Source organism: Macrobrachium nipponense, chromosome 35, assembly GCF_015104395.2.
Source record: "Macrobrachium nipponense isolate FS-2020 chromosome 35, ASM1510439v2, whole genome shotgun sequence".
NCBI lineage: Eukaryota > Metazoa > Arthropoda > Malacostraca > Decapoda > Palaemonidae > Macrobrachium > Macrobrachium nipponense.
This window is the reverse complement of record NC_061096.1, coordinates 5212198-5226671: the sequence shown is the minus strand read 5'-3', so window position 1 is coordinate 5226671 and position 14474 is coordinate 5212198. Positions and strand designations below refer to the sequence as shown.

Genomic DNA, 14474 nt, shown 5'->3' with positions numbered 1-14474 from the left:
CCGCTCACACCAACAGAGTCTAGAACTATAATAAGTGGCCGAAAATTGCGACACACTGCATGCTTTGAATTAATAGTATGTTTTTTACTGCTCGTCTGTCTGGGGTGGGTTGATTGTTCAACTTTTTATTGTTTTTTTCCTTACATCAAGAATACTAGATCTATGGATTTTTTATTAGTTCCCTCTTCTATTTACTCTTATCCATATTTCGTACATAAAGTTAATTTAGATCATCTGCTACATTTCCTAGTTCATCTGCGTTGTCATCCAGAAAAAATAAATATGTATGACATTTTTGGGTAAAATTTTAAAAGTGTCCAATATCCCAATTGGAGAATGGAATGTTTTTTCTGGCAAATTTTCACTTGTTTTGCTTGAAAATCAATAGTTGTGGAGTTAGGGTGTCAATACCCTTACCCCGAAACTTTGTATTTCCGACGAAAATCGACATCAAGTTCGTTCAAAACGTATGAAAATATGCCATAAAAACCATTCTGTTATACCCTGACTAAAGTTCCATTACAGGGCATTAACGTTATTTGCCATTTCGGAAATGGGGAACTAGGCCAAGACCACCAATTCTTAAAATATGGGTAATCGACACAAATCAGTATCAAAACTCGAAAAAGCACACAAAAACACTCCAGAAAAAAGCTTCGTGACCATTGTCGCAAAAAAAAAAAAATTAGTGTAGTTTTTCCATGATAAAGAACTCCACTTCGAGACCTTAGCTTTCCCTCCATTCTCGCCCAGTGGTGGCAGAAATGCGATGGTTCCAACTTTCATAGAATGTTTTGGCTCAATTTATTATTTCACTCATTTTTTTGCATTGCAGACCATATCATTAAAATTGTTGTGTTTTTTTTTATTTATTAGTTTGTTGAGTTAGTCGCATAGTGGAAAAGTTGAACTCGAACTGTAAAAATCACTAATTGGCTAGGCTATAAAAGCCAGTGCATGCACACGATCTTTCTCTCTTTACTAAAGACCATAAAGTGTTAGTAAGTAAGGTCTACTGTGAGTAACCAATGAATTTATCTTTTTCTCAGTTAGGACCTTCTTTTAAAATTAAATTTTGTATATCTGTGATCTTTTTGCCAAGGAGATTTTTTTATGCTATTGCTCATGATGACCCAGTTTTTGAGTGATTAACTTAGTTTCACATGTGACCACGCAGTCACGATTTTCCCTTTTTATACTATTGCGTGTGGCCTGAGAAGCCTAATCGTTGTAAAATTGTAAATAATTGTGTGGCAATGAGAGTAGGTTTATTTTTCTAATAAAATTGTAAACTTATCACCATACTTCTTTTGTCCTTGTGTACGGGCTGGGAACTTTCCGTTTTGGTAAATCTATTGCCCCCTAATATTGGGTCAGAACCCGTCCCTAACTAGTTGTCAAAGAAACTTTGCGACATTTTTGGTCCTTTGAACGACTGATAGATTTAAGTAACCAGCCCCAAGCAACAACAAATGAATTATGGTGTTTAATGTACTTTGTTAGGACACTCACAGTTACCCTCGCATCTCCAGCTGATCGACGGGGTGGAGATTGAGATTCACTGCAGACCAGGTGGGTTAATAGCTAGGTTAGCATCTGAAACATTCCCCTTAAGGGGTGGGCAATACCACAATTTGTCATCTATCTAGGGGGCAACGATTTTGCCCATGAATCTGCGGTACAAGTCTGGGGTAGGCTGAAGGCCTTCCTAGAGAAAATGAGAGAAACCATTGTAACAGTGGCCGTGTGTAACGCAGAAGAAAGGGAATAGGCGGAAGCGATTCACTTCGGTATCATCCCCAGTGAGTATAACGCTAGAGTAAGAGCCCTTAACACCCAGGTTAGAAGGTATTGCGCTAGACATAGGCGTCACTCCAAGGAGTGCGTCATTTACCCATGAACCCTGTAAGCTATAGACAGGGAAGAACGACTGATCGAGTTCAGTTCGACACGCATGTGCAAAGAGGATTTAGTAACGTTTCATGAGACTGATTCGTGGTGAGAAAGGTTGTCAGATTGATCTGGAGAACTAAGCTTAGCCTAAGTTGTAATGAACTAACATAATGCAAACTAAGAGAGCGACGCCATTTCCTTCGTCCCTTTATCAGTTTGAGAATTGGAACTAGTCTTTCCGAGTAATGTAGTTGTTCATTGTATCTTCCCGTAATCACAAAATGGCGGCCACTCTAGAAACGCAAACTGACTGTCGTGGTCCTCCAGACCGCCTTGCTGATGCAGGGACAAGAAAACCTTATGGATTCGCATAATGTTCCCATATATAAAAATTTGCAAGATCGTATCCAGGCTGATGAGCAGCAACTCAAGGAACTATACTTGAAAAGTACAGTCAAGTTCGAGCCAGCATTGGAAAGTAAGCTGCTAAAGACACTGGACTAAGCCAATCAAACAATCCTCCTTCTCATCAATAGAATCAGTACATACGTTGCAGTAGAGCAGCCAAAAACATGTCTACCTAAACTTAAAGAGCTTCCTTTGCCCACGTTCAATGGCAAGAAAAGCGAGTTTGCCACCTTTAAAGGGGAACTTCTGGTTGCATTTTAGCTGTTCCATATGTAGTATTATTCTAATTAAGTACCCTTGGTGAAAAATTTTTTTGAAAGGGGCGTTTTCTTATTTGTTACAACCAATTTAATATTGCACCATGGGCGCCGCCATTTTTGTGTGGCTCATCTGTTATGCATGACATTATGGTGCGGTAGGTTCAGACAGGCGGAACTATACTATTCCGTAGGGCACAGTTTCTTAGATAATATCCTTTTATGTTTGTATTTGTCAGCTGAAAATATATGATTGAAATGGTAAATAAAGAAGTAGCCTGAAGTATGTCCAGTTAGGCATATATAGCCCTAGATTCTAAAACCCCATTAATTAAACTAGTTAAAAAGGACTAAGTGAAGACCCTCATCAATTCATGGACACACACACACACACGTTTAGAAAACTGCCGTTCACCCCATCACACCACACACATGGCAACTGACAAGAATAAATTTTAATTCAAATGCATACAAATATAGGCACCATAGTATAGATAGCGGTAGATAGCTGCCCTATCTTTGTCGGTACCGCGGTCTGTTCAGAGGGAAATTAAGTTCGCAAAACACATTATATGAATAGATTTCATAGCCATACCTAATACCCTGCTCCTAATGTCATCTTTTAAATCTGTTGGCAAGAAAGGGTTCGAATAGACAATGGTTTGCGTTGTAGGTTGAAAGATTTTGTGTTGCTATCCTTCCTTCGAAGATATTTCTTTATTTGACGGAATCATGTGGAATGTTATGCCTTTTGGACACTTGCCAGAAGTATTGGCACAACCAAACACCATACAAGTTAGCATAATTGACGCTATTTGAATGACAATTGACCTAAAACAAGAGGACTATACCAAGGACGAATACTCTACAATACACGCGCTTTGCTGCTCTTGTTATTGAGGCGACCGCGGCACCACTTCATTGGTATTAATCCGCCAGATGGCAACATGGTCGAATCCAGGAGAAATGGCACTCTCCATTGAGGTACCTTGGCGCTACTTTGAAATTAAATTGTAAAACAATGGGATTACGTACAGATTTGAGCAATGGGTCATTTTTTAGCTTATTAAAAAGTCTGTTTGACCAAATTTAATGGCTGTTAACCATAAGTTCTGCTTTAAGAAACTATTCGATGTTCATGTGCATTAGCAAACAGACTTGGACAACGTTGCCAAATTCACTTATTTGCTAGGTTCTTTAGTTGCTCAGGCCTTGAGTGTAACTGCAGCCAACTATGGGGTGGCATGCGATTTGTTAGACAAATACTACAGTAACCAACATCAGACGCTGGTCATTCAACATCGGCAGTTATCAAATATCTTTGTCCCAAAATGCAATTATCTTGAACTTAAAAACGTCCGTATCGCGCTTACAGTACTAATTGAACAAATTAAATGTCTTACTGGTTCTGCGATGGATCAAGGTTTGGTAATCAGTCTCATTAACCAGAAATTGTCACAAGGACAGGTATATCAGAAAGTTGTAGAGTATCTGCGCAAATGTGATTTTTCATTGGATGAGCTTTTTGAAGCATTAGATTTCTTCATACGCTCTATGGAAGATGACTCGTCACAGCGAGGCGAAGATGCCTCACAGACAGGCACGTATGAAGGGGTTGGAAACCAACGCCCCTCGGACAGCGACGTATCCGTTTTATAAAAGTAATCATTCAGCCTACAATTGTTTAAAGCATCCGAATGTTACATCCAAGAAATGCCAGCTTATTTTGAACAAAAAATGTTTCAATTGTTTCGCTTCTGGGCATACAAGTAAACAGTGTAGTAGCAAACGCAACTGCAAATAGTGTGATGGACGCCACCACACTTTGATCTGCGAGAGAGACGGTAATCAGTCCAGATCCGTTGAGCGCACTGTCAACCATTCCAATTTCTTGTCTTCTGCCAGACCATCTCAAGTTGTGTCACAACCAGTTAAAAACCACTCGTCTAACAATATCATAAACAATCGACTCCTGCCTAATGTAAAGAAAAAAAAGCCTTGTGTTAATGCTAAAGTAGTTAAAAATCAACCTTCTGAAGAACTACCAGCTACTTTGTTGCCCACTGCTACCAACCATACAAAACGCACATGTTCCTTGACACTGGTAGTCAGAGAAGCTTCATCTCGAGTTGGTTGGCAAAGATATTAAAGTTACCTGTGGTGAAACGTATTGCTTTAAACATTACACCTTTTGGTTCCCAAAAAGTAAAGGGAGAATTTGACGTTTCTTGCCGAATTCACATGGGACCGAGAGTCATTAGAGTAAAGTTAGTTGTTCATGATGATGATGTGGCAGGATCACAAACTAAAAAAACAAGTGGGCTGCCAAACTCAACCTCAGCCACACTTTCCTCTTCATGCTACGGAATACACACAGAACAGTTGACTTAACTACACACAGAACACAAAACACAAACACATGTACTCACCCCAACTCCAGACACTCAGGGCTAGGCTGTGCTGTCCACTGGACGAAGTCACTGAGACACCAACAACCTCTGCAAACCAACACACAACCAACAACAAAGAACTATAACCAAACAACTCAACAACAACACAACAAGCAACCAAGGACCACAACCCCACAACTCAACAACACAACAACCAAGGACCACAATCCTACAACTCAACACAACAAACAAACAAGGACTACACCCACAACTCCACAACACAATAAACAAACAAGGACTACAGCTACAACAAACAACCAGGAAGGACTACAGTCCCAACAACAACAACACCAAGAAACTACAACAGTTCAACAATCCCACTCCACAACACCAAACCAACAACATCACAAGCCCACACCCAACCACTCACAATAACACCAAGAAACCACAATAGCTCACCAACAGCAACAACAACCCTCAACTACAACAGCTCACAACTCAACAGGAACTCACAAGTTCAACAGCCTCCCAACACACAAGCACAACCTCCCAACACACTGCACAAATAACTCAAATAACTTCCTGAAAACACAAGACAACTGACCAACAATAGTACTGCCTTGACAGCTGCCCAAAATGTCTGTCTCACGATTTCTCATTACAGACTCTTCCCCAGCCGCCGACTCGCTACTGTGCGCCAATCGACAACCACCTACCCCCATTGTCAAATGAGCAATTCACTTGCTTACTACCTACCCACCACTCTCTCTCTCTCTCTCTCGACAGCTCGCTCCCTCTCACATTCCAGAAAAACACACAACCCCAACACGAAATACAACACATCAACCACACAAAACATCCAAACCCTCAGTTATTCCTGACAACCACAAACAACCCAACACTGCTTACATTCACTGCTCTCTCTCTCTCTCTAGGAAGTTGTCAAATGGAACTCCCATAACTCCTCCATATTTCCTCCTCCATTACATTTGACAACGTCTCCTTATACTCGCATCATCCCTACTAAATCACCCTTTCGCAACACCCAAGGATGCTCTGAGGCAGGCCCTCTGGATCTCGTTTGAGGACCCTCGTACACTCTCTTAGTAGCATCGCCATTCGCTTCTTCTAAACCGCTTTCTTCCAGACTCACACTATCTCTCGCTACTGTCCTCCAAAATCCCATTCACTATCTCATCTACCCCTTCTAACTCTTGTCCTAACATTTCTCGTAGTTTTGCCACAAAATTTCTTACCTCATTTACACTCCTGCCAAACTCTTGAATAGAATCATTCATACTGCCAACCACATCTTTACCACTTGATGCCCTTCTTGCTGAAATCTCACTAAACCCTGACAATTCAAACTCACACATGATACACGTGTCATTCCTTCCCTCTAAGTCATCCGTATCACACGCTTTATCCGCCATTTTTACCCTAACACTAACGCCTCTATCATGTCCTCGCTTTTCCCTTTCACTCCCTTTCTTTACCTCCTTCCGGCTTCCGCTTTCTTCCAGACATTACGACAAAATTTTTAAATAAATTGAACCTCAGTGTAGTACTTTTGTTTCTGATGTAATGAATGATAATTCTAGTAACAATTGTGAAAACCTCAGTAGCCAAAGTTCTGAGATCGTGAACAATTCTGGAAATGAGGTTACTGAGAATGTTGTTGTGAACAGTAATAGAGAGCTTTTAAGAAATGAAAGTGATTCAAGTACCAATGATTTGGGAGCTGCTGTTAAATGCCATTTTCTCAAAAGTGAGTTATTGTCCTTTAAACCACTACTTCTTCGTTAGTTTTTATCCGATTTTTCACAATTTTTTTTTTCATTGTATTTGTCTTTAAAAGTTCTATAACTTGCTCAGAACCAATCTTTGAAAATGTTTCTCTTTCTCTATTTAAAATTACATTATTTACGTAACAGATTTTTATTACAAATTTAAACGCAAAAATAATAACTTGATCTCTCTAAAGTACAAATTTTGTTTTGAGGAGATTGTTGACACACTCTTTAGCTATTAAATGAGACTAGGTTTAGCTTCCTATCTCTGATAGTTTTAAAGCAGTAGCAGTTTTTTTTGGATGCATAGGAAAATGCCCTTTTTTATTTTATTCTTCTTTTCTATTGCAGATTTTGCCTTCAGCAGATGGGAGAAGAGTCCAGGTATCAAGATTGCCCTAAAATAAAATTTTCAATTAGTTACCATGTGTTTTTGTAACCCATGTCATTTTTTGCCATACCCCCCCTTAATAATAACCCAAGTCCTGTAAAAAGTCTTATGATTAGGTGTTCATGTTGTGTGCGTAAGCCAGTGGAACGTCTTTATCTTTAACTTATTGTATGTCTTAAAATCACAAGGTATATTGATTTTTTACTTATGAATGTTTAAAGAATTATGAAATGATTTTTGCATTACCGTATCATCTAGAGACGTGCAGGTGTGTAGTATACTTTAATACTCATTTGAAAATCGTGCCTCACCACTCTAGCACCACCTAGTGGGAACCCTTTTAATTAAAAAGAAGTTCAGTAAAAGGAACTCTAGTGGCAACATGAGTTTGCATTAATCCCTGCTTTAACTTTTACTTTTGTGCTTACTTAATAGAGTTGCCCCTGATACACACACACACACACACACACACACACACACACACACACACACACATATATATATATATATATATATATATATATATATATATATTATATATATATATTACATTTATCTACATTTCTTTGTTTTCCTTCCAGTCTACAGTACCTATATTCTTTCAGTTTAAGTAAACTAAAGGTCTCCTCATTGTATAATATTTGTATGCAGTGTATAATTGCCTTACTCTTTCAAGAAATGTTTGAATTTAGTTAAACAGGATATGGAATTATTGAAGAAAAATCAATGTAACTTTTTCTTTATTTTGTTATCGCATCTTGCTTCGCTCAAATTATCGGCATCGCATTTCCAATACAGATATATATATATATATATTATATATATATATATATATATCTATATATATATATATATATATATATATATATATATATCACATCAGGAAAACCATGAATATAAAGGAAGAGGTGTCCAATCAGACGACAGTCATGTACACGTGTTTTATTATTAAGAAACGTTTCATGTTGTCAACAACACATCATCAGTCTGCAATTGAAATTCAACATTAAAATAAACTTAAAAATTACAATAGAAATTAAATAAACTTAAAAATTACAATAAAATTTTAAAAATTAAAAAATAATCAGAACGCTAAAATAGGGAATGAGAAGAAAACTACCTATTCATAAAGAAGGAAAGAGCTGAGTGACTAAAAACGGTAAGGTCTGCATACAACGTAAACCTCACGCCAGAGAGAGAGGAGATGACGAGGTGTTGGAGTTTAAACTAGGTGAAAGGTGCTTAATAAACAATGACTCAAGGGTAGTTAGATGGGTAGTTTGTTTTGTGGTGCCAATTATAGAAAAATGTTTCTTTTCGATAGTAACCTTACAACTCTTTGCATGAATTCTTATATTAGAGAACTCGGGATTAGAGATTCTGGACCCAGTTCTATAACTTAATCCCAAATGGCTGTAATAACGGACTTGTAACAGTCTCCGTGAAGAACCAACATAAATACCAAGACATCTTGGGCATTCAAATTTATATATGATATTGGACTTCATGAAATCCTGTAATTTGTCCTTGTAATTAAAAAACCCTCCAATTTTCTGTGGATTCATGGGAATAAGATTAAGTTTCAAAAAACCAAATTCCTTTTCAATAATATTTCTAACTTTTACACGTAAACTGTCTGAATGAATAAATGGGATGGGTGCATACATAGTTAATTTAGGTACATTAAAATTAAGGGTGGGTGCTGACAGATACCTCGTTAGCAATTCACTAATAATATTAAAACCAGCTTTTTGGGAAACGAGTTCTTAACAAAATATTCCAAAGAAACTCGATTTCAAGATGAAAGGAGAGCCAATCAGATGTGTACCGAAGGGCCCTAAAACCAAAGTAGATATAGCATTAATCTTAAAATTACGGAAACACGAGCTAAAAAAGTTGTTTCCGAGCCCAGTGAAGGTACTCTTTCTAAAAACACTTGTGTTGAAAAGGTGGTTATCTCTAGTTATTTTTATATCCAAAAAGGCCAGGGAGTCATCTTTCTCATTTTCCAACGTAAATTTAATGTTAGGATGGGCTTCATTTATGTAATCTAAAAAAAGCTGGCATTGCCACGAAAATTTTTTAAATAAGGCAAAAGTATCGTCAACATATCGTCTATAAAAAAGTGGCTTAAAATTCCCAGGACAATCATTAAGAAATTCTCCTCCAAATGTCCCATAAAAAAAATTTGCAAACAAAAAGAAAGAGCTGCCCATCAAAAACAAAGGTGGCATCTTGCACAGCAAGTTCCAAAAACGTTTTAAAAAGTTGCCTATTAAAACCACAGAAGGTCTCATCATTACTAAAAACTTTATCCAAAATGATTTCAATTGTCTGAGAAACAGGGACGTTAGTGAACAATGATTCAACGTCCAAACTAGCCATATACAAATCACCATCCTGTAAAATAATTTCTTGCTGAAATACATAACCATTCTTTAACGAATATTTAGAGTAAGCATATTCATTGAGTATTTTGACTAAGAATTTGGAAATATTATATGTCGGGCTATTGTATGCGGACATTATCGGTCTCAATGGTATACCGTCTTTGTGTATTTTTGGAAGCCCATAAAGAATGCCAAAGGAAGACCCGGTAACAAATAGTTCTTGGTAGACATCATCAGAAATAACTTTTTCCTGTTTAAGCTTTCTAAGAAAGCGATTGATCTTGTCTTCTTTTTTGTAAATATCAACAAAGTTGGGTTCACCAATTAGTTTAAATTTAGAGCCATCAGACAAAATAACTTTCATTTTTCAAGATAATCAGCCTTGTCCAGAATCACTATTCCTTTCCCTTTATCTGGTTTACATATCACTAAGTTATCATTTTTACCCAACCTTCTAAGAATTTCAGAGTCCTCCTTTCTGAAGTAAGGGGCCCACTTCACCCTGAGTTTTCTGTAATTATCATGTAACAGTGATGATAGTTTCTGCTGAAGAACTGCCATATTTAGATTACCATAATTGAAATTCTTAAGCCTATGGAAAAGCACCTCAAACGGAAAATAAAGAATGCAAAATTAGGTCTATATGAAGGCAAACAGAAATCCAATCCAAGTGACAATAAAAATTCCTCTCTCTTTGAGAAGACATATTTAGAGTAGTTAAAAATACATGATGTTCAAGCCCGTCACCAGAGAAAATTGAAATCTTTGGGGATTTGTGCTCCTACTTTGGATAATGGACATTCATGTAATTTTTAAAACTACTCTAAATATGTCTTGTCAAAGAGAGAGGAATTTTTATTGTCACTTGGATTGGATTTCTGTTTGCCTTCATATAGACCTAATTTTGCATTCTTTTATTTTCCGTTTGAGGTGCTTTTCCATAGGCTTAAGAATTTCAATTATGGTAATCTAAATATGGCAGTTCTTCAGCAGAAACTATCATCACTGTTACATGATAATTACAGAAAACTCAGGGTGAAGTGGGCCCCTTACTTCAGAAAGGACTCTGAAATTCTTAGAAGGTTAGGTAAAAATGATAAGTTAGTGATATGTAAACCAGATAAAGGGAAAGGAATTGTGATTCTGGACAAGGCTGATTATCTTGAAAAAATGAAAGTTATTTTGTCTGATGGCTCTAAATTTAAACTAATTGGTGAACCCAACTTTGTTGATATTTACAAAAAAGAAGACAAGATCAATCGCTTTCTTAGAAAGCTTAAACAGGAAAAAGTTATTTCTGATGATGTCTACCAAGAACTATTTGTTACCGGGTCTTCCTTTGGCATTCTTTATGGGCTTCCAAAAATACACAAAGACGGTATACCATTGAGACCGATAATGTCCGCATACAATAGCCCGACATATAATATTTCCAAATTCTTAGTCAAAATACTCAATGAATATGCTTACTCTAAATATTCGTTAAAGAATGGTTATGTATTTCAGCAAGAAATTATTTTACAGGATGGTGATTTGTATATGGCTAGTTTGGACGTTGAATCATTGTTCACTAACGTCCCTGTTTCTCAGACAATTGAAATCATTTTGGATAAAGTTTTTAGTAATGATGAGACCTTCTGTGGTTTTAATAGGCAACTTTTTAAAACGTTTTTTGAACTTGCTGTGCAAGACGCCTCCTTTGCTTTTAATGGGCAGCTCTTTCTGCAGGTTTGCCAATTTTTTTATGGGACATTTGGAGGAGAATTTTTTTAATGATTGTCCTGGGAATTTTAAGCCACTTTTTTATAGACGATATGTTGACGATACTTTTGCCTTATTTAAATTTTCGTGGCAATGCCAGCTTTTTTTAGATTACATAAATGAAGCCCATCCTAACATTAAATTTACGTTGGAAAATGAGAAAGATTTGACTCCCTGGCCTTTTTGGATATAAAAATAACTAGAGATAACCACCTTTTCAACACAAGTGTTTTTAGAAAGAGTACCTTCACTGGGCTCGGAAACAACTTTTTTAGCTCGTGTTTCCGTAATTTTAAGATTAATGCTATATCTACTTTGGTTTTTAGGGCCCTTCGGTACACATCTGATTGGCTCTCCTTTCATCTTGAAATCGAGTTTCTTTTGGAATATTTTGTTAAGAACTCGTTTCCCAAAAAGCTGGTTTTTAATATTATTAGTAAATTGCTAACGAGGTATCTGTCAGCACCCACCCTTAATTTTAATGTACCTAAATTAACTATGTATGCACCCATCCCATTTATTCATTCAGACAGTTTACGTGTAAAAGTTAGAAATATTATTGAAAAGGAATTTGGTTTTTTAAAACTTAATCTCATTCCCATGAATCCACAGAAAATTGGAGGGTTTTTTAATTTCATGAAGTCCAATATCATATATAAATTTGAATGCCCAAGATGTCTTGGTATTTATGTTGGTTCTTCACGGAGACTGTTACAAGTCCGTTATTACAGCCATTTGGGATTAAGTTATAGAACTGGGTCCAGAATCTCTAATCCCGAGTTCTCTAATATAAGAATTCATGCAAAGAGTTGTAAGGTTACTATCGAAAAGAAACATTTTTCTATAATTGGCACCACAAAACAAACTACCCATCTAACTACCCTTGAGTCATTGTTTATTAAGCACCTTTCACCTAGTTTAAACTCCAACACCTCGTCATCTCCTCTCTCTCTGGCGTGAGGTTTACGTTTGTATCAGACCTTACCGTTTTTAGTCACTCAGCTCTTTCCTTCTTTATGAATAGGTAGTTTTCTTCTCATTCCCTATTTTAGCGTTCTGATTATTTTTTAATTTTTAAAATTTTATTGTAATTTTTAAGTTTATTTAATTTCTATTGTAATTTTTAAGTTTATTTTAATGTTGAATTTCAATTGCAGACTGATGATGTGTTGTTGACAACATGAAACGTTTCTTAATAATAAAACACGTGTACATGACTGTCGTCTGATTGGACACCTCTTCCTTTATATATATATATATATATATATATATATATATATATATATATATATATACACACATATATATATATGTGTGTATATATATAGACTATATATATATATATATATATATGTAGTATATATATATATGTATATATGTATATATATATATATATGAGATAATAAATATATGCGTATATGTATCTACACACTATGTATATATATATATATATATATATATATAGTATATATATATGTAGTATATATATATATGTATATAATATGTATATATAGATATAGATATTTAGATATGAATATGCGTTTATATGTATATTACATTATATATATATTTTATATGTATATACATATATATAATATATATAGATAATATATATATATATATCTATATATATATATGTATATACATATATATATATTATATATATATATAGATAGTATATATATATATATATATATATGTATGATATATATATATATGTATATATATATATATATGGATATACATATAATATCTATAACATATATATATATATAGATATATATGTATATATATATATATATATATATATATATATATATATATATATATATAGATATTATAATATATAATATATATATATATATATATCTAATATTGTCCCGAAGTGCCAAGTATCTGGTTGCTACACTTACCATTCATTAATTGTTACCACCTCACAACAGCCAGACTCCTGAACCCTCATCACAGGTACTGAATACTCTAAAGGCAACAGTGATCCTTAACAACTTACCAGTATTGCAGAAAATCAGTCAAGTTCATCAAAACAGGTGTGAGGTAATCTTGTAAGTAATTAAAATTAATCAAGGGGCACCACTCCATCAACAACTTTAAAAGTCTAAGTATTTCCCTGATTTCAGAAGTCTAAGTACTTCCCTGGTTCTAAGTCACTTCAAGTAAATTGAAGGAAAACAGATCAATTACCACTCTATGTTTCTACCTAAACTAATCATAATTAAATACTGGTGTAAAATAAAGAAAACACTTATAAAAATTTTAAATACAAAAATTTATTATTAAACTCAAAATTATAAGTGAAATTCACAATATCAGGGAAAATTACTCCTACTTGAAAACAAAGCAAAGTTTAATTAATTCTTGAGTCAATTAAGTAAAATTAAATCAAAATTAATTTGTCACAAAATTCAAGAAAATTAATTCAATCAAAATTCAAAAGTGTTAGGCAATAATTGAAATTTGGAAATTAATTCACAAGTGGTAAACAACAATAAAACTTGAAAAGAATTCTAAGTGCAAATTTATATACAAGTGTTAAATTCAATTAAACGTGCAACGATTAAGTAATGAAAATAACTAAGTTAATTAAATTTTGAATGCAAATGAAAACACAGAAAAATGTGGAAAATACCAAAATTGCAAAAAGTATTAATCACACAGAATATAAAATAAAAAGACACAATTCAATAAGAAAATGGATAAATGCACTACAAATGAAACAAACACAAAACACAAAAATTTGCAATGTGTAAAAATGTAAATCTTTTTACTCAAACCATTGTAACTATTAGTTATTAGTTCTCTAAACCATCATAACCAATAGTTATTAGTTTCTTATCAAACCATCATAACCATTAGATATTAGTTTTACCAAACCATCATAACCAAGATATTGGTTGCAACTAATAAAAATATAACACACTTTACCTTATTGGTATACCAGTTTTCTTTCTTTGCTGCAGCTTGTTTCACACTCACAAAAACAGGCGTCGTTACACACAATGTTTGTTCAGATTCCACAAAAAGCACTAAATAACACTAGATAAACTCTAAGAAATATCAAATCTGAAATCTACAAGTTACGAGTGACCATTTTACATTATGTTAATATCAATTATGGCGAGGCAGAGAGAGAGAGAGAGATGATCGAGAGAGAGAGAGAGGAGAGATGTCTGAAC

At 34.9% G+C, this 14474-nt stretch overlaps 1 protein-coding gene across 1 annotated transcript in view; it reads right to left on the bottom strand.

The window, feature by feature from the left end:
* Positions 1–14246, bottom strand: part of LOC135208401 (formylglycine-generating enzyme-like) — a 226969-nt gene extending 212723 nt beyond the window's left edge. The window contains exon 1 of the mRNA XM_064240536.1: positions 14224–14246. The gene's annotated coding sequence lies outside the window, so the exon portion shown is untranslated. The remainder of the gene's footprint in view (positions 1–14223) is intronic.
* Positions 14247–14474: the final 228 nt, after the last annotated feature.